Source organism: Macrotis lagotis, chromosome 7 (assembly GCF_037893015.1).
Source record: "Macrotis lagotis isolate mMagLag1 chromosome 7, bilby.v1.9.chrom.fasta, whole genome shotgun sequence".
NCBI classification, from domain to species: Eukaryota; Metazoa; Chordata; class Mammalia; order Peramelemorphia; family Peramelidae; genus Macrotis; species Macrotis lagotis.
Genome location: NC_133664.1, coordinates 170,631,048 through 170,652,051, shown reverse-complemented (window position 1 = coordinate 170,652,051; position 21,004 = coordinate 170,631,048). Strand labels below are relative to the sequence as shown.

Genomic DNA, 21,004 nt, shown 5'->3' with positions numbered 1-21,004 from the left:
TTTACTAGCTGTGTGGCTCTGGGCAAGTCAAGTAATTCTATTTGCCTCAGTGTCCTTATCTGTAAAATGAACTAGAGAAGGAAATAGCTAGATACTCCAGTATCTTTACCCCAAATGGGATCACAAAAAATCAGAAACAGCTGAAAAATGGCCACCCATATGTATATTATATATAATATATTTAACTAAATTATTGACTATATCTAACACATTCTTCTATTCATTCTTAATTTGACTCCATGATCCCATATCCTAAGGGATCCATATTATTTGTGTCAAAAACTCAGATGTATAAAGCCAGTGATATTTTTGAATTCAGCTAGAACCAGATTAAAATGTAATTGGTAAATACTTAACAAAATAAACAAAAATACAATAAAACCTAGATAATTTTATACTTTAAAACAAAGTCAAAATATAGACACCATAGATCCTCAAGTATGGTCTAGTGGCTTTTATTTAAGTTAGATACTACTGCCTTTAAGGTATGAATTATGTCTAGATACCTAAATGCTAGAAAGCTACTTTTTAAAAAATTTTTAAAATGAACTTTGCTTGTTTTAATTTGAGATGTTTGAAGGAAGGAAATTGTCATTAAATTTTTTAAAAATAGAATCAGCACATGCAAATTATTCTGTCAATTACTTAAAATGTAATTTTTTAAAAGGGAAGATAGAAAAAACTGGAAGAGGACTGTATAGTCCTAAAGTTGTGTTTTCATGTTACTCTTGACTCATATAACATTAATATTAGTAACTAGACAGGCAAATATTGCCTATATTGTGCCCAAACAACTCTTTTATGGTAGGAGCAATCTTTGAACAGTGTATCTTATAGGACAATATTGACTTGATATAATTTGTTTTGAGAGAAGCACATTGGCTGTTGTTTTCAGAGAAATAACTTTAGAATTATTAGTTTTTTCACTTCTGGTTCCCAGTACTTTGCTTCCACTCCACATGTATTTCCTCATTCTTCCAACTGCTAATGTCCTTGAAACTACTTTGCATTTATTTTATTCTTTAAATATTTAAATATGTGCATATTGTTGCCATGAAATAGACTGTTAGAGCTCTGGTTTATATTTTTTATCTCCAGAACTTGGTACATTGTAGGTGTTTAATGTGGATTGGTTGCTTGATTGATTCCGGGACTTATAATTAACTTTGAGAGAAAGAACCTTGACAAGTTACTGGGCTCAGGTCCCTGCCTTTTGGCAGAATACAGTCTATACTCTCCAAAGGAGACCAATAATAATTCATATTTATATAATGATTCTATTTTTTTCTAAAGAATTAATTTTCTTTACAACATTGTAAGATGGCAGAGTTAAGATATCTAGAGTTATTTCTTTTCCTGAAAATTTCCAAATCTCCCTCTGGCAGCCTGTTTAAATGTTTATTATCTTGGAGATAGAAATTCTTAATCTTCAGTTGAAAATATTTCTTTTATTTCACACCTCTGGGACATGCAGGATAAATGAGCATCAACTCCTACACAAAACAAAACACCTGCTTTATACCTTTTCAAGCAAAAACCTTTGTTTTTTTTTTTCTTCAAACAGCCTTTTCCCAAGAGATCTATTTTTCATTCCCTTTAATAATTACTTTTGTTCTTTGAACCTTTTTTATTATTTATACCATATGGTGAGCAAAAGACATACTATAATAGGACCTAAATGAAGTAATGGGAGGACTATACTTGTAGTATGATTTTTAGAGTCCTTTAGTATGATTTTTAGAGTCCTTCACAACCTGGCCCTAACTTCCTGTTCCAATTCCTGCACTTTACCATCTAACCAATCTGACTTTCTTAATTTTTTTTCATGTGTGAAACTCCATCTCCTATCTCTGTACCTTTGTATTAGCAATCACCCATGCCTGGAAGGTCTTCCCTTATCCCTTCTTCCTCCTAGAATCCTATTCTTTCCTCCCTCCCCTTCCTCCTTCCTTCGATTCCCACCTTTCCCCTCTTTCCCCTCCCTCCTTCCCCTTCTTCCTTCCTTCCTTCCTTCCTTCCTTCCTTCCTTCCTTCCTTCCTTCCTTTTTTCCTTCCTTCCTTCAAGCACTATTACATGAAACATTTTCTGATCAGAGTGAATCTGATTCCTCTCCTCACCGACTAACTGTCCTCCCTCCCAACTGCTTTGTTCTAAATCTGTAGTATAAAGGTACATATCCAACTTTTTGAGACTAGGCTCTATTTCATGCCAAAGTGCTAGTGCACAGAGCAGATGCCTTAAAAATGTTTGATGATTGATTGATGATTTTCCAGGCCTTGCATATCAGATTTCCAATATATTCCAGTATTTTTTTTCCCTTCAGAACATTGATTTTCTTTCATCATGGTCTTAAATTCAGCTTGTTATTGGCTATGCCTCAAGGTCCCCTTCTTATATATTTATGCTATTAGTGTTTACACATTTTTTTCCTTTTGCTGGGAATTTGGGGTCTTGTAGGCTCAGACATTATTTTAAATTTAATCTTTCTTTTTTAATTGCTAAGCTACAGTGAAGTGAACATCTAGTAACTTAGTTGTCCCTGAAACAAATCCCTATGAATTAGACAAAACAGACAACAGCAAAACCAAAACCTGCTGAGAATTTCTGATTATTTGGATAAGCTATTAAATGGATGACAGGCTCTGGATAATCTGCCATTTTAAAACTGTAAGCCTGGTCTCAGGAACAAAATTATTTTGTTGGGTTATAAAATTTTATAGGAGGCCTTAGAGTTTTCTTGGAATTCCCCACCTCTGGAAGAAGGCAACTCAAAACTCTCTGTTTTTTCTTGTTTTTTTTTTTTTGCAAGGCAATGGGGTTAAGTGACTTGCCCAAGGTCACACAGCCAATTAATTATTAAGTGTTGGAGGTCATATTTGAACTTGGGTCCTCCTGACTCCAGGGTCAGTGCTCCATCCACCACTGCTGTCTAGCTGGCCCAATACTCTGTGTTTGAATATTAATCATAAGTAATTTCATAGATGAAAAAGCATAAAATAAAATATTTAATTGATGAATTGTTACAATTTTTCCTCACCAGGGCAATCCTGTCATTGGGTTGTTATATAGGAAAGTGACTTAAAAATAATTTTTTTTTAAGAATGAGAGATTGTTCTTTTCTGTTTTTAACATGCTTGTATCTTTCTCAAAGCAGCTTTTATTAATGAATAATAGCATGAATACGGCTTTCAGTAGTTCTATTTGAGTATGTTTTCGCTGTGCTGGACTCACCTCTGAGGCCTGAATTTAGTTTAGCTTGCCTCCCCCTCCCCCTTGTTAGGGACAGTTTTTTTCAGCTATCAGTTGTCAGACCCTCGAGTTTTCCTTGGGGGGGGGGGGTCTGGTCATTCTATTTGGTTCACACAGTTCAAATGTCAACTATTTAACTAGAAATTAGGCTTTGATAGCTTAGATTTTTTTTTTTAATATTATGGTTCTGGTGGGGCAAAACGGATTCTGAAAGGACCGGTCTCCCGGAGGCTCTGTCCCTAGTGCTACTGTCCGTCCGCCTGTGCAGGGCTGGGAGAGGCCGCGCCGGGCACCACCCGGCCCCGGGCTTCCCCGCCCTGGCCGCCCCGGGGAGGACCGCCCTGCCCGGGGGCCCGGCCTCTTGCCCCGGGGGCCCGGCCTCTTGCCCCGAGGGCCCCGCAGCTTGCCCCGCAGGCGGGGCGCACCTGGGCAGGGGGCTGCGGCTCCGCGCTCTTCCGCCCCGCCCCCAGGTTGCCAATGACGCGCGGCACCCTCGCGTAGAGACCGCTCCCCCCCAGCCCCCCCAGCAGCCTTCCCCGCCCCGGGCCAGCTCCGCGCGGCGCCCGCCCGCGCAGCCCCCCCCCTCCTCCCCGAGCCCTCCCTCCTCTGCGTGACGGAGCTGCCCGCGCTGCCCCGGCCGCCGGAGCCCGAGCAGCAGGCGCGAGCGGAGGCCGGAGCCCGGGGCGGGGAGGAGGAGACCGGGAGCCGCCGCGCTCCGCGCCGCCCGGCCGGCCGCACAGCCTCGGCCCGGAGATGCCGCCGCCGCCGCCGCCGCCCGAGGCTAAGGCGCCCCGGGGCAGCCGCCCGGGCTCCCCGCGCTGGAGCTGGAGCTGGAGCTGGAGCCCCGCCTGGCTGTGCTGCTGGGCGCTCGCCGCCGCCCGCTGCCCGGCCGTGCGGGCTGCCGCCCCCGCCGCTGCCCCCGGGCCCCCGCTGCCGCCCTGCCGAGAGGTGAGCCGCGCCTGTGTGCGTGTGTGTGTGTGCGCGCGAGTGTGTGCGAGTGTGTAAATGTGTAATGTGTGAGTGTGTGCGAGTGTGTAAGTGTGAGTGTGTGTGACTGAGTGTGTGAGTGTGTGTGTGAATGTGGAAGTGTGAGTGTGTGTGAGTGAGTGTGTGTAAATGTGAATGTGTGTAAATGTGAATGTGTGTGAGTGTGTGTAAGTGTGAGTAATGTGAATGTGTGTGTGAGTGTGTGTGAATGTGTGTGAATGAGTGTGTGAGTGTGTGTAAATGTGAATGTGTGTGAGTGAGTGTGTGTGAGTGAGTGTGTGTAAATGTGAATGTGTGTAAATGTGAATGTGTGTGTGAATGTGTGTAAGTGTGAGTAATGTGAATGTGTGTGTGAGTGTGTGTGAATGTGTGTGAATGTGTGTGAGTGTGTGTAAATGTGAATGTGTGTGAGTGTGTGTGTGTGTGTGAGTGTGTGTAAATGTGAATGTGTGTAAATGTGAATGTGTGTGTGAATGTGTGTAAGTGTGAGTAATGTGAATGTGTGTGAGTGTGTGAATGTGTGTAAATGTGAATGTGTGTGAGTGTGTGTGAATGTGAATGTGTGTAAGTGTGAGTAAATGTGTGAATGTGTGTGTGAATGTGTGTGAATGTGAATGTGTGTGTGAATGTGCAATGAGTGTGTGCAGATGTGAATGTGTGTGTAAGTGCATGTATGAGTGTGAGTGTGTGTGTGTGTGTGTCCTCCGGACTTCTTCCCACCCCCTGTTTCTGCCTTGTGAGATCCGGGGTTTGGTCCGTTGTGGGGTCGAGCTCGCCCCCCAGCCCGGTCACTGGAAGAGGGGCTTATGATAATACTGATGCTCGTGTGTATGGGTGAACGGGAGGGGGGTACCGATTTTTCAAATATGCACGTGCGTGTTTGGGGGGCTCTGAGGGAGTCTGCAGTCCTCTCCCGTTCTCTCTTATTCCGGGACTGGGGAACAGGGGTTGAAAGAGAGAATTTTGTTTGGGAGGAGATTGGGGGAATCCCTCTGCCCGTGGGATTTAGAGCACCAGCTTCTCTTAGTTCTCTAGAGCTTTGCAAAAAGAGAATCCCTGCCTTTGCCTACCCCTTACTCTCCCTTTCTCACTCCTCTTCACCACGCCTCCTCCTCTAATGGGCTAAACAGACTGGATTAAACAGATCTTTGATGTTTATTGAGATTCCGATAAAGGTGAATAGAGAGAAAAAAGTGCTGTGAGTGTGTGTTTATGTGTTTATTTGGAGAGCAGAGGGAATGGAGTTCAGGAGGATAGGAAAATACAGCAACAACATTTTGCCTTTGGGAATTGCTAACTGCTTTGACTGAAGAGGTTGACATTATCCTATCTCTGGCTCTTTATCTCCATGTAGGCTTTATTGTAAAATTGTTGTGGACGCTAGACTTTGCAGTTCTAAGAATTTCTGGAGGGTGTCATTGGCTACTTCCTTGGGTGTCTAGTTTTCTTTTTTAGAGTTCAGAGAATTCATAATGAAAATAAATGACAAGAAACAGACTTTCTCACTTTGAGAGGGGATGGTAGTGGAGATACAAGCAGTAGGGATTCAGAGAGGCTAGTCTATTTTAGGTTGTTTGTGATGAATTAGAGTGACAGGTCAATTAATTTACAGGACAAAAACAGATGAGCTGATGGTCTTTCAGTGTAACAGGGCCAGACCTATTCCCTGCCTATTGCTGTAATGTTCATATTTTATTCTAGCTCTGATTAAGCAGGCATCTTGCTTTGGACATCCTTGGGTGCCCATCTGTCCCCTTCCCTCAGTCATTTATGATGAAGAGAAAGACACTCAGTAATGAAAGGTATCAGAGTAGGCTAGGCAATAGGGAAATGAATAGAAAAACAAATAAGAGGAATGCCTACCAGCTCCCAGATGTACTTTAGTTGTGGAAAGCTATGGCAAATCTCAAGAAGCAGCTGTGTTTAATTTGAGTTTATCAAGATCATTAAAAACACACACTACAAAAATAACCCCCAAATCCCAATTATCATGGACCTAATCTTTAATCTCTCCTCTCCAGCTTTCATTTTAATCATATCTAGAAAACAGTCTAGTTTTCCAGCTTCCTTTCTAAAACTGCTTCTCCAAGGTTAGTCACATGAATGAGAAAGCATATTCAGTAAAAATTCAGATATATCATATATACATCATTTGTACATGTATACATGTCCAAACACACACATTTTCAGTATCTCAAACCTTAACTTTCTTCCTGTTAGTGGAGACTTTTGGTGCAGGAAACAGATTGATAGAAATGAATGAAGGTCAGGGTAATGGCCTGCAGGGGTTGTTGTGATGATGATGAATTAGTCACTACAACTTCAGCAATCTTGTAAGTGAGAACACTATCTGTACTCAGAGGAAAAGTATATTAACAAAATCTGGTGCCAAGATTCAAGGAAAAAAAGGACCAGAAAAAGAAAGGTCAATCAGGATTCAAGGTTTGGGAAAGCTACATTCTTTGTCCTACTACTGTCTAGTCCTAGATCTACTGCCCTAATTTTCTTAATTTTTAATTTACAAAATATGTGGGAAGATTATGTCATTGTAGCATGTATTTTGTTTTTCTAGTGATGGTAATTCACTGTGCTAGAGGGTGGCTAGAAGATTACATGCACAAATGGTCCATTCTATCTTGTCTTCTCCATCAGATTGCCGCCTCCTCATTTTTCTGGTCTTTTATTAATCTTCAATACCTCCCTCTCCCCAGGCTGCTTCCTTATTATCTACAAACATGTCCTCTATCCTCAAAAACTGCTGTTGATCTTTCCATCCCTACTAGCTATCATTTCATATTTCTCTCTTTAGTGGATAATTTCTGATAAGGCTGTCTACAACAGGTGACTCTACTTGCTTTCCTCCCACTCTCCTATCTTTCTTCAATTTGGCTTCTGACCTCATCATTCAACTGGAACTTTTCACTTTAGCATTACCAGTGATTTCTAACTGACCAAATCTGATGGCCTTTCTCAGTTGTCTTTTATTTGATCTCTCTGCAATGACATTGGCCGTTGTCCTCTTCTCTTTGATACTCCCTTAGTTTTTCTGATATCTTGTTTCTCCTCCCATGTATTTGACTGCTCCTTCTAAAAATCCCTTGTTAGGTCTTTTAGCTAATTGTCACTAGTCATAAGTCCCTGTCTGTGGCCCTCTTCTTTTTTCCTTTTTTTCCTATTTTGTTTCAACTCTCATGGATTCAATGATCATTTCTATTCTGATGGTTCCCAGATCTGCTTATCCAGTCCTAACCTTTCTACTGACCTATAGTCCTATAGTTCTACCTTACTTTTAGACATCTTGAACTGGATGTCTAGTAGAAATCTTAGAGTCAATGTAGCCAACAGTGGACTCATATCCCCGCCCCCCCCAAGCTCTCCCCTCTTCTTAATTTTCAAGGGTACCAACATTCTTCCGGTCACTCAAATACCCAACCCTAGGTATCATTCTCAGTTCCTCACTTTCAATTCTTCAATTCCTATCTTTCACTGCTCTTCCCCTAACATTCCTCCTAAAAGTTGTAGAGTCCTATTATTCCTACTTTCAAAATATTTCTCATATATTCCCCCTTTCTCCTTCTGACACCACAACCTTATTTTTCCAGATTCCCACCACTTCACAACTGAACTACTGCAGTAACCTTCTAGTTCTTACCTTAAGTCTCTCTTGATTTTAGTTCATCATCTTCTCAGCTCTAAAAATCTCTCTATTCAATAAACTCCAAAGGCAACAAACATTTATACCTACTGTGTGCTAGAGACTGTGTTAACTCTTATCTCATTTGATCCTCACAATAAATCTCTGAGGTCAATACTATATTATCCCCATTCTTGCAGTTGAGGAAACTGAGGCAAATTGATTAAGTAACTTATAAGTTTGCATCTATTAAGCGTTTGGAACTGTATTTGAACTTGGGTCTTTCTGACTCTAGAATCAACATTAACCATTGTACTATCTAGTTGCCAAATATTTGATCTTCAAATTTTTCTATAACCGGATTCCTTCCTATCAGTCTTCTTACAACTACTCTTCTTCTCTTTCCTTTCTTGCTATTCACCACACAATACACTTTATCTCTCAACTCCATGCATTTCCACTAGCTGTCCTCCATATGTGGAATCCTCTTTCTCCTTATTTCTATCTTCTAATCTTTTTTGACTTTTTTCAGATTCTTGCTAAAATTCCACCTTCTCTAAGAAACCTTTCTTGATCTGTCTTAATGCCAGTACCTTTCAACAGAGATTGAATATATCTTTTGTGTGGTTGTTTGCAAGTTATCTTCTCCATTAGAATATGAATTTTTGAAAACAGAGGGGTTTTTTTGCCTTTCTTTGTATCCTCAATGCTTAACACAGTGACTGTTAGTTGTTAGATATTTAACAGCTTGTTGTTGCCTGACATACCATCATGTTCTTGTGCTTCCTTGGTACATGGTTGTGATATGATTGATTGGTCAAGAGTTGACATTGGTTTTGGAATTAAACAAATTTGATTGAAACTTGTAGAGCTTGAACCTTCAACTTTGAGTTCCTTAACATAATTTGACTAATTAATTGACAAACTCAGACTAAATAAACCTAATAAGTGTACAGAGATGGAGTTTTGTGTAGCCTCATCAATTATTAGCTATATAACTTTTCATTCTCTGAGGTTTAGTGATCTGTAAATAGAGGACAAAGATGTTTGTGCTGAATACTCTACTGGGCTGTTGCATCCATCAGATGAGATAATATATGTAATATAAGATATTATCTTAAAGAGATTATATAAATATGAATAGCATTGTTTAGTATTAAGAAAGAGAGTGAATATAATGAGAATAGTAAATAAGGGGATTGTAATCAAGGGCAGTGACAGTGATTGTATGAAGTTGGAAGTTATTACCAATTTTCAATTATATGAGAAGAAAGAGAACATTGGTAAATTAAACCCAGGAATTGATAACCATATTATTAAATTTTGATCTGTAGTTTCCATCACTTTTTTAAATCAAATTTATTCTTTTTAAAACCAGGATTAGTAAATTAGTCAAATGTGACTTCTGTTATTTTGTTGAACTTCATAAGCTTTCCTTTCTCTTGACTCTCATATCTTGGTTGTGTATTCATTTTGACCTTATCTTGGTAGATGGTATAAGATATTGGGCTATGCCCAATTTCTACCATACTGATTTCCAGTTTTCCCAACAATTTTTTTTTTTTTACCAAATAATGAATTCTTATCCCAAATTCTTTAGACTTTACATTTGTTGAAAATACTATACTATACCTATACTGATTTCTTGCTGTAATTCATTATGAAGGTATGTGGGAGCAGTGAGAGGAGAGAGAGAGAGAGAGAGAGAGAGAGAGAATAAGAAGATGAAGGAAGAAGAAGAAAAATGAAAGACTTTTGCAGTGCCTGCACTGAGTGTTTGGCCAATCAAGAGTTGTTATGATTGGTTGGAATCTCTAAAAAGGAAACTAGGAAATGATTCCTGGTTAGAAGCTGAAGAAAAGAAGACTGAAGTGAAGCTGTTTAGCTCTAGTTTCCTATATCTTGAGTGATGGAGTAATATCAAGTTAAATAGAAAACTCAATTGTGATTAAAACAAAAAGATGAAAATGAAAACACAAATAGGAACAATGGTTGACAGCACAGAAATCAGAGTCAGGGTAATATGAGCAGATGAAAGGCATGGTCGAACTCCAGGGGCTATAGAAGATGTCGATATTTCGTTTCGTTTTTTTTTTTTTTTTTTTGCAAGGCAAATGGGGTTAAGTGGCTTGCCTAAGGCCACACAACAATATTTAGTTTCTTAATGATAAAAAGTCCAGATAAGTTCAGAATCAAAGTAGTAGATCTATTCTCTTTAGGCTTCTGAAGTGAAGCTGATAAAAATGTGAAGCCAGTATAAGATTATGATTAACTATGTCTCCCATTATCTCATTGTTTTAATCTATAAAATGTAGATTTTAAAATGTGATCCATTGATATTGTAAAGATAAAATAAGATAATATACATGAGTAAAAATGTAATATAAATGTGAGACAGCTCACATTTATATATATATTACACAAACATCTATATCCATATCTATATATTTATATCATCATCAATATCTCTATATCTATATCTAATCTGTAAGATGAGCTATGGAAATCAAGGTATAAAGTTGTAATTTCACAAATGGTTCTGCTTCAGTACAGTGGAAACAAAGGGAATAGGCCAGCAAGTTGGAATGACATTCAGAAAGATTTATTATAAGACTAAGACCAGAAAAAGAAAATAGAAAAGAAAGTTGAATTTGGGAGTTAGAGCAAAGCTGGAGGCTTTGGTCCAAATGGCTGATAACTGCTTAAGAGGAAAAGAATTAGTAACTAAGTGGCCAATGCATGCATTATTTAAGGTGAGAAACCTGATAAATTATTAAAGATACTTGCTAATCACCTCTGTGATTCTATCATAGGTAGTATTATGCGACTGCTGGCTTTGGTTATAATTTTGTTGATAACTATTAATGCAAATACTTTTGTTACTTTTTAAAAACTCAATCAATAAACACCTTTAAGTGTCTGCTATTTACCAGGTTCTGTATAAAACTATGGTGATACAAAGAAAGGAAAAAAACAATCTCTGCTCTCAAAGAACCCTCAATTTAATGGAAGAGACAACATACAAATAATTAAGTACAAACAAGCTATATTCAGGATAAACTGGAAATAACTCAGCAAAGTTTTAAGATTAAGGATGAAGAAAGCTTCTTGTAGAAGGTAGGATTTTAGTTGAGACTTAAAAGAAGCTTGAGAAACCAACCCATCAATAAAAATCAATTGGACATTTATTAAATACCCACTGTGTGCTGGTGCTAAGTCCTAGGAGACCAGGATGGGGAGCAGTGGGACCATTCCAGCTGTGGGGGACCATCAATGAAAATTCCCAGACTTGAAAGATGGAATGTTTTGTTCAAGTAACAGCATAGAGTTCAATGTCACTTGAGCGAAGAGTATATAGCAGAACATAAAGTATAAGAAAACTGGAAAGTCAGTGAGGGCACAGGTGTGATAGATTCTGAAAGACTTCTTTGATCTTGAAGATTTCGCTTTCTTTCCTTAGTCCTGTTTCCACTGACCTTATCTTTCAAGTCCTTTTTGGGGGGTTAGTTTTTTAACTCCAATAATCAGAAGATTTAGAGATAAAATAACTGCAGATTCTACAAAATCAAAAAGGATCTAGCAGGTAAAGAAATAGTCTTTTTGTGGGAAGATGGAAGAGAACTTTATATAGTACTTTAAAATTATTTTCTTCATAACCACTTTGTGAAGCAGATTGCATAAGTGTTACTAATTTTTCAATAGATGAGTAAATCGAGACCCTGAGATGGTAAGTAATTTGTTCTGGATTATATGGTTAATGAATTCTGTGCTGGGATTCTGACCTAAACTCCTCAGGACTTCAAAACCATTATTCTTACCATAATAGTATGCTGCCATACTGGGCCATGAACTACTTAGACTAAAGAAAATTAAGCTCCCTTTTGAAGTAGTTAGCATAATAAAATGATTTTTCAGGCCAGGAGAGGTAGAATTTCCATTTAAAATATCTACACTCTAAACTAAATTTTCATGTTTTAGGCAAATGTGAGCAAAGTCTTCACACCATCAATATTTACAAAAACTGAGTTGACACATCCATGAAGTGTCACATTTGAGCACAGATGAAAATAGCACAGCACAGTACAGACTCTCCAGTCTTCTTGTTATGATGGGGCACTCTTCTGGAGAGAGACAGATCTTGTCATTTCTTATTCTTAAGAAGCTCCATAATGTTAGACACTTTTTGATTTTAAGGACCAGGGATGGTGATTCTTCTTTCTGGACCTGTAGCATCAAGATACAGTTAAAAAAATCTCTCCTCCTTTTCACAGATTTTTCTGACCTGTATAGAATGCATTTCTTTTTGTTCTCTCTAAATTCAAGCACCATTTATCTGTATTATACAATATGGTATTTGATTTCATGCCATTGTATTGTTATTTTTTCCTAACTAGATTTTAAGTCCTTACTTATTAGCCCATAAGCAAACTCTTTGAAGATAGGTAATACATCTTTTATATTCCCACAAGACCTGGTACACTCATTGTTTAATAAATATTTATTGGCTTGGCTTGATCATAGGTTTAGTTTAAAATATTTGAACTTATAGGAAATGCTAGATGGGAGATTTTAGGTAGAAAATGGTTTTTTGTTTATTTTTTTTGGCAAGGCAATGGGGTTAAGTGGCTTGCCCAAGGCCACACAGCTAAGCGTCTGAGGCCAGATTTGAACTCAAGTACTCCTGACTACAGGGCTAGTGCTCTATCCACTGTGCCACCTAGCTGCCTTCTAGAAAATGCTTTTATAGATTTTTATAGGCCTCCCTATACCTTTTAGTAGGGCAACTAGGTGATATAGTAGAAGAGCACTGGACCTGGAGCCAGGAAGACCTGAATTTACATCTGATCTCAGACACCAACTGTGTGAGTTTTGGCAAGTCATTTAACTCAGTTTGCTTCAGTTTACTCATCTGTAGAGTGATCTGGAGAAGGGAATAGTAAACCATTCTATCATCTTTGCCCCAAAACAACAAAAACCCAAATGAGGTTATGAAGAGTTGAACATAGCTAAAACTACTGCACAACAACCAAAACACCTAGTAGTAATCTATATTTTAGGTAGAAAATGCTTTTATAAATTTTTAAGGACTTATTTATATCTGTCACTAGTTTGAGAGAACTGAGTACTCTATTTGATAAGATTACTTAGGAAGCAAAGAATTTAGATTTAGGAGTACTTCAGAATCTAATTCAAATCACTTTTTTATGTTTTAGGAAACTGAGATCAAGAGAGATAAAATGACATGCCCAATGTCACAGATTTGTAGGTAGAATTTGAACTCAGATTCTCTGAGTATGACACCCATATTTTTTCTATGGAATCATATTGCTTCTTTGCAGGATCATAGATAGTGATCTGTGAATGTTTAATTGAGGAAAGGAGAACCTATGTGAAATATAGAAGCATAAATTTTATGCGCTGGCCCATGGGGGTGGGTCCTGTACAGGTGAGGTTCTAGAAATGACTGAGTAGTTTAAGGTCAAGATTTCTAGTGCTTTTATTTATCTGGTAGGATCATTTAGAGATGCAGTGGATAGAGCACTGGCCTTGAAGTCAGGAGGACAGGAGTTTGAAACCACTTCCACAAGTGAATCCACAAGTTTGAGACACTTACTAGTTGTGTGACCTTGGACAAGTCACTCAACCCTGATTGCCTTGTCCCCAGGGCCATCCAGTTTTCATGATTTCTACCTGGTCATTGGACCTAGATGACTCTGGAAGAGAAAGTGAGGCTGGCGACTTGGCACAGCATTCCCCTCACTCAAATCCAATTCATGTGCTTGTCATGGCATCATTTTCTCTGATGTCATAGTCTTCTTCCAGAATGAAGGATGGAAAAAAAATCAACAACAGGATCACTTATTAGAGATGCTACAGAAGGAAAATGATTTGGAGTAGCTTGACTACATGAATTCTCTCAGGATTTTATAACTAATATGAACATGATCATTTGCTTCGGCTGAACTAGAAGAGAAAGTATTAAGCAGAAACTACTTTGAAGGTAGGATCCTTAACTTGTTATTAGATATGGTTGGAAAGAGAAGTTGATAAGATGAGGCAATCAGTGCTCTAATTTAATTTTTTTTTTTTTACAATTGAGAAAGAGTAGAATTTGCTTACAGAATCGTAGGATGAGGCACTGATGAGTGAGTGTTATATGAACAGCTTTGGTGGAAAGACTTCAATATCCAATAATCTGTGTACCTTGTAAGCCTAATGGGAAAGTCATTCTTGAAAAGAAGGATGAGAAGCATTTGCATTAGAAAAGCCTTGCTTAGTAAAGACATGCTAGAAATTTATTTTTTCCTACTTTGAAGAAGTTAGCATTTAACAAAAAGGATTTGGCAAAGAATAATCAAGAAGTGTAGGTTTGGAAAAAAGTAAGGAGTTGGAGTCTAGTGGAGGCTATTTTTTTGTTTGCATGTTTTCAAAGTTAATATGATACTAGGGGCTTTGGTAAAGAACGTTAGGTTATATTGCTTTGGTTATTGCAAAGGAAGAATTGGATTTTAAGTGTGGAGGACAATTTAGTGGACCACAAATTCAATCTGATCCAATGGTATAATAGAATTGCTACAAAGTCTGATGATTCTTAGCTTACATTAATAAAAACAGTTTCTAGGAGGAGAATTCATAGTTGTGTGTTTTGTTTTTTGATAGATAATGCCTAGAGTTTTGTATAATATAAAAATTTTTCATTGATATATTTTGATTTTATATCACTATTTCCAAATATATTCCTCCTCACTCTCATACATAGCAAGCTATCTTTTGTAACAGTGACTAAAAAAAAGAAGAGAAAAAAGCAGTAATTAATATAATCCAAACCATACTCAAATTAATATAATCCAAAAACATATTCCTTTACAATTTATCTGATGAGTAATGTTACCCAACAAATAGAAGCCCTGAAATCTATTATATGCAAATTTATCTAGCCAGAGTCCTACCTATGGAAAAAAAAGGGAGAGACATGAATAATTTGTTTTAAAGTTAATACTGTCACACAAAAGTTAGAGGAAAGAAATCAATCACTAAACATTAATTTAATACCTAATGGGGATATAAAAAGAAGCAAAAACAGTTTCTTTCTTCAAGAAACTTACAGACAAATATGTACAAAGTAAACTATATACAAAATAAATGGAAATGATTAACAGAATTCAGTGCTAGAATTGACAGATTGGTAAAAGTTTCTTAGAGAGAGATTTAGTTGGGACTTGAAGTCAGAAAAGCCAATAGTTGGAGCAGAGGAGAGAGAACATTCTAGGTATGGGGAGATAATCAGAGAAAATGCTTAGAGACAAAGAGTTGTAATGACTTGTTTATGGAACTTCCAGGAAGCTAGTGCACCATATTGAAAGTATGTGAGGGAGTAAAAAAAACTGGAAAGGTAGGAAAGGGTTAAGTTGTGAAAGGCTTTGAATGCCAAAAAGAACATGTCATCCCACCCTCAATTTTTACAGATGAGGAAATTAAAACTTAAAGAGATGAAGCATCTTGCCTTAGGTTGCACAGGTAAGTAGCAAGATTTACGTCCATATCTTTTAACCAGTTCTTTTTTCTACTGTACCACAATTTCTCAATTACGTGAGTATGAAGATTTAATTTATGGTAGGAAATCATCATCAAAAGATCTTTCTATTCCTTCTCATATTTTAACTAGGACAATTTCAACACATAGGCCATCCTTAATAAAGATTTTCAAGAGATGAAAATATGGAAATATTAGAAAAATGCAAATAAAAATGACACAGATACTATCATAACTCACCAACTTGGCAAATATATTAGCTTTGGATTAAATTAAAGCATTGGAAATTGAAGAGCTAACACAAAGATTTCTAAAAGTAGTAAAAGTCCTTGCTGACAAGACTGGAGAAGCAGATATACTATTACAATGGTGGAGTATTAAATATATCTTGAAATAGTGGAATACTTATGTTCTTTGGTCCAATGAACTCACTCTAAGGATGTAATTGACAGGGGAAAAAAAACCTATTGATTCAAAATGTTTATAGCTGAATAGTTTTAATTTCTGTAATCATACTAGGAGTCAGTAACTGAAGAATGGTTGAAGAAATTGTGGTATATAAATATAATTGAATATTGTTTTAGCATAAGAAAAACAAAAATGAATATTAAGAAACATGGTAAAACATGTAACATGACAAGGACAAAACAGAATTAATATGTATATATGCATTTTGAGTATACTTATGTTAATATTAATGACAGCAAATTCTAATAAAAGTTCACAAAAGAAAGTTTAGCAAGGAACATGGAAACAAAGAATATTGTTATGTTATGAGTAAGTAAATTATGACTAATGGAAATAAGTTCTTATTCAAGTATTTGAATATTATGTTTAGAATCAAAAGGCATACCAGTTATTAATTGATGATGTATACTTGTCTTTGAAAAATTACATGTTAATACTCTGTATTTTCCCCCATTATTTGGTAATCTCTTCTTTGAGATAACATAAATGAATACATGACTACCTTTTAAATATGCCATGTCCAAAATGGAATTATTCTGATATGTATTTGGTGAAACAGCAATTACAATAACCCACACATATGTAACACTTAAATTTGCAAAGTACTCTATGTATATCATCTCATTTGGTACTCATTTTACAGGTAAGGAAAATGAAGTTCAGATAGGTTGATTGACCTTTCCAGAGTCACATAGCTAGCAAGTTAGTGGGGCAAGAGTCAACCCCATTTCTTCTTGATTCCTAGTCTAGTACACTGTTCACTGTATCACACCTTTTTTTTTTTTTTAAACTGGTCTTCTTTACTTCATTGCTTGAGAATCATTTCAAATTCCTCATATTGTCTCTCAGATTCTAAGATTATAGAGTCTAACTGTCATATTATCTCTATCATCAATGATGAAAATAGATTACCACAGAAATGTTGACAAATCTCTTTAATTTCATGACTACCTGTCCCTTTTCCACTTAGGTGTATAAATGCACTTGGGATTAGTTGCCTCTCTTGAGGCATTTTTATTTTTCTAATCTCAGCACATTGCACATAAATCTTTGTTGTTGAGTCTGACACCAAGTTTTCTGCATACTCATCTTCCCCTCTACTGCTTTTCACAGTTTTGTGAAATAATGCTGTTCATAAACTCTAGTAGTCTTATTCCACACAGTCTTTTGCACTTAAACTTATCTTCAAAGTCACTGCAACCTAGGTTGTAATGTCTTTCCATTTGTCAAAGAAATTATTTGTTAGTCAAAATAGTTTTGAGGCTCTTTGACCTCATTGTAGTGACTTTTATTATGTTTATATTTCTCTGAGGAATGGTGATATTCAATGTGCTTTTTACTTTTATTCCCTCTTAGTAGATTATAGGCAGTGGAGGGATTAAAATAAATTAACAACTGGTTCTCTGCCCTAATGATTGTTTTAAGTATACAAAAAGATATACCAAAAGGTAATATTTCATGCATTTAAAACTCAAATAAGAACAACAAAAGAGGCACATAAAATTATATTATATTATTCACAGTGAGCAAACATACCCTTATGGAGTGAAAGTAGCCACGTGATCACAACAGCCAATGTTGGAACATATGCAGAACCAAAACTCATTCCATTTATTCAACTCTTTTTTTCCCCTTCTACTTCTCTGGTTTCCGAAATGGATAATAAGATAACCCTTGGAATCTATATTTCTATTAGTTCATTTTGTCCCTGCCTCCCATTAGTTTCATTGTTCAGGGAGTACTAGTGCGCATATAATATTTTGGAGGAATTTTGGGCATAACACAAAACAGAAACAGATAGCAACTCGTCACCTTCTGGTGACACTCTCTTTACATTATATGTTTACTGAAGTAAAAAAACTAGGGAACTATAATGTAGCATTTCATCAAAAGTGTAATGAGTTTTTTATTTTTTTATTTTTTATTTTTTTAGGTTTTTGCAAGGCAAATGGGGTTAAGTGGCTTGCCCAAGGCCACACAGCTAGGCAATTATTAAGTGTCTGAGACTGGATTTGAACTCAGGTACTCCTGACTCCAGGGCCAGTGCTTTATCCACTGCGCCACCTAGTTGCTTCAGTATAATGAGTTTAAAGAAATGAATAAATCAATCTTACAAGCATTGTTCCATCAATTTTTTCACCTTTGGATGAAATGAACATTTCTGCGGGTATTTTGAAAACTTGGTTGCACAGATGAACATTAAAGGAGCATAAAGAATGTAAATTTATGATTTCTACATTGGGTGGTTGCCCAGACACCCACCTTAGAGAGCACCTTGATTGCAAGTGCCATTTTAACAACTGGTTCCCCAAACTCAACATAAAATTAGGTATCAGTTTTTCTAAACCAGTGCAAACCAACTGAATTCCACCATTGATTATAGATCCAGAGTTTGAAGTAATTTCAGAGACTCTCTGGGCTTCAGTTGCATCATTGGTAAAATGAGAAAATCGGATGTTAAATAACTGGCCCAAAGTCACATGCTGTTAGCATCAGGGATCAGGTTCATAGCCATGTTCTTTAACTCCAGAGCCATGTTCTTTCCATTATATCAAGCTTTGTTGTTGTTCAATAATTTTCAGTTGTGACTCACTCTTTGTGACTCTATCTGGGGTTTTCTTGGCAAAGATATTGGAGTAGTTTGCTATTTTCTTCTCCAATTCATTTTCCAGATGAGGAATTGAGGCAGAAAGGGTTAAGTGACTTGACCAGGGTTACAACAGTTAATAAGTGTCTCAGAAAGAAGAGTCTTCTCGACTCTAGACCCAGAACTCTATTTATTGTCATCTAGTTGCCCTTGGTACCATGCTAATTAGTATCAAAAGCAGAGGATGAAATCAGATCTTTCTGATGCTAAGTCCAGCATTCTAACGTCTATGCTATTCTCTCTTCACTTATGATATCAGCAGTTATATTAATATTAATAGATGATCTTAAAAATCATGCTATTTCTAGAATATTCTATGGGTCTTCCTAGGACTATCCATGATCATATACTATGTTTCCCTATCTATTACCATCAGTGTAGAAATGAGAAAGAGGCCATGAGACTGAAGGTTAGTTTTAATTTCATTTATTTGGTGGATCAACCTCGTCAAAGACTTTATCATTCAGTGATGATTCTGATTTTGAAGCTCAGTACACTTGGATAAGTTGGTCCATGAACAGCACAGACTGCTGCTGGGACAATACTCAAAGATTTTCTAACCTAGTATAGTTGACCACATTTTGTGCTCTATTGATTAATCTTATATGTATTAGAGCAGAACTTCTGTGAAGACAATAGTAACAATTTCATCTCCTATTTACACAGAACTTTAAAATTTAGAAGATATTTTGTTTATATTCTAGTTGTATGAATTAAATGGAGAAAATTTTTTCCACTCTTCTTTTTGTATTTCTTTCAGTATCTCTAAAAGGAATGATTTGAAAGACTTAATAGAGGAAATCCACTGAGAAAGATAATAATAGCTCAAACTTATATAAGAATATAAGGTTTGTAAAATACTTTATATACATTATCCCATGGAAGTCTTACACCAGCTCTATGCTATTATTTTTATTCTGCTTTACAGATAAGGAAATTGAGTCTATGAGTGACTTGCCCAGGACTGCATAGGTTTCATATGTTTGTAGCAGAATTCAAACTGTTGTCTCTTTACTCCAAATGCAATTGCATCTTTAGTTATAGGAATTCACTGGAGAAAAATATTTGTAAAATATTTGTATTTATTTCAGCAGCTCTAAAAAACAATTTTAAAATGTTTAAAAGATGCAGACCTTTTCTTAATGAGATTTATTAAATGGAGTGATCCTTTTCCCCAGTTGCTGCATTCTCTACAGTTGGAAGTTTTTAAGCAGAGACTGGATGATCATCTGTGAGGACTATTGTGGAGAGGGCTTTTTTTTGGATGATTAGACTAAATGTTCCTTTAGGGACTTTGGAAGGTTAAGATGACATATATATCTCTTTTACAATTAGATGTTCTCTGGAGTCTGGAAATGGCTATCCATGATCATACACTATCAAAGGAAAAGAGCTAATTAGGTAATATTGAGAGTTTTGTTTATCTTTTTATTCACTCCTCTATGGGCTTAGTTTGATACTTGCCTTAAAGTCAGTTTGTAGTCTCTATGTGTTCTGAATTAGTCACTATTTCCTTAGATATTGTTCCTAAATAGAAAATATTGTACCAAAGTACAATTGTACATTGTACCAATGATTCCTATAAGGGCTGGTCAAATAAATAGTAGGTGTTAAAGTGAGTGGAGTGCTTGGCCTAGAGTTTGAAGGATCTGAATTCAAATGTGACCTCAAATACCTACTAGTTGTGTGACCTCAGCAAGCCACTTAACCCTGTAAACCTCAGTTTTCTCCTATATAAAATGAACTGGAGAAGAAAATGGCAAATAGTCTCTTTACCCCTTCCAAAAAAACCCAAAGTGGAACAGGACTGACAAACAACTAAACAATTACATTACAATTTTTTTGCATGAGCATAGTTCTAGAGGCAAGAGTGAAACTAGGAGTTAGATGAGACCTTAGAGATCTTCTAGTTCAACCTCCTCATAACAGATAAAGGAACTGAGGCAAAGTGACTTGCTCAAAATTAACTCCTTCCCTTATACCATGATGTTCCTTGAATTTCCCCTCCTAGAATGTACAATAGGACAGATAAATTGATTGAGCTATCATTTTAGAAAAGTTGGCTTTGCTGACAGGCTTTCAGGGCACGTTTTGATGAATCTATGGCTTGTTCATGAGGTTAGTAATGCTTCTACCATTTTCTGGGCTCTGAAGGTGATATTTTATCCTTTATTCTCAAAAAAAAGACCATGACAACAGGGAGAGAATGACATGACAAGCAAGTGAATTGAATTTGAGTGAAGGGTGCTATGCTAAGTCACCAGCCTTACTTTTTCCTCCAGAGTCATCTGGGCCCAATGACCAGATATGAATCAGAATGACTAGAACTGGCCCTGGATGCAAGGCAATCAAAGTTAAGTGACTTGCCCAAGGTTAGTGAGCAAGTAAGTGTCAAGTGCCTGAGGTTGGATTTGAACTCAGGTCCTCCAGGCTTTCAGGGTTGATGTGCCAACCACTGTACCACCTAGTTGCCCTAGGCTGTAA

At 37.0% G+C, this 21,004-nt stretch overlaps 1 protein-coding gene across 4 annotated transcripts in view; it reads left to right on the top strand.

Moving 5' to 3' along the window:
• The window catches only part of ELAPOR2 (endosome-lysosome associated apoptosis and autophagy regulator family member 2), a 337,228-nt gene that overhangs the window by 109,288 nt on the left and 206,936 nt on the right, over window positions 1–21,004 (top strand). The window contains exon 1 of one of the 4 annotated variants that reach the window (XM_074194060.1): window positions 4,108–4,198. The exons of the other annotated variants lie outside the window; for them this stretch is intronic. The gene's annotated coding sequence lies outside the window, so the exon portion shown is untranslated. Of the gene's footprint in view, window positions 1–4,107; window positions 4,199–21,004 lie in introns of those variants that run through there. 4 annotated transcript variants of the gene reach the window in all.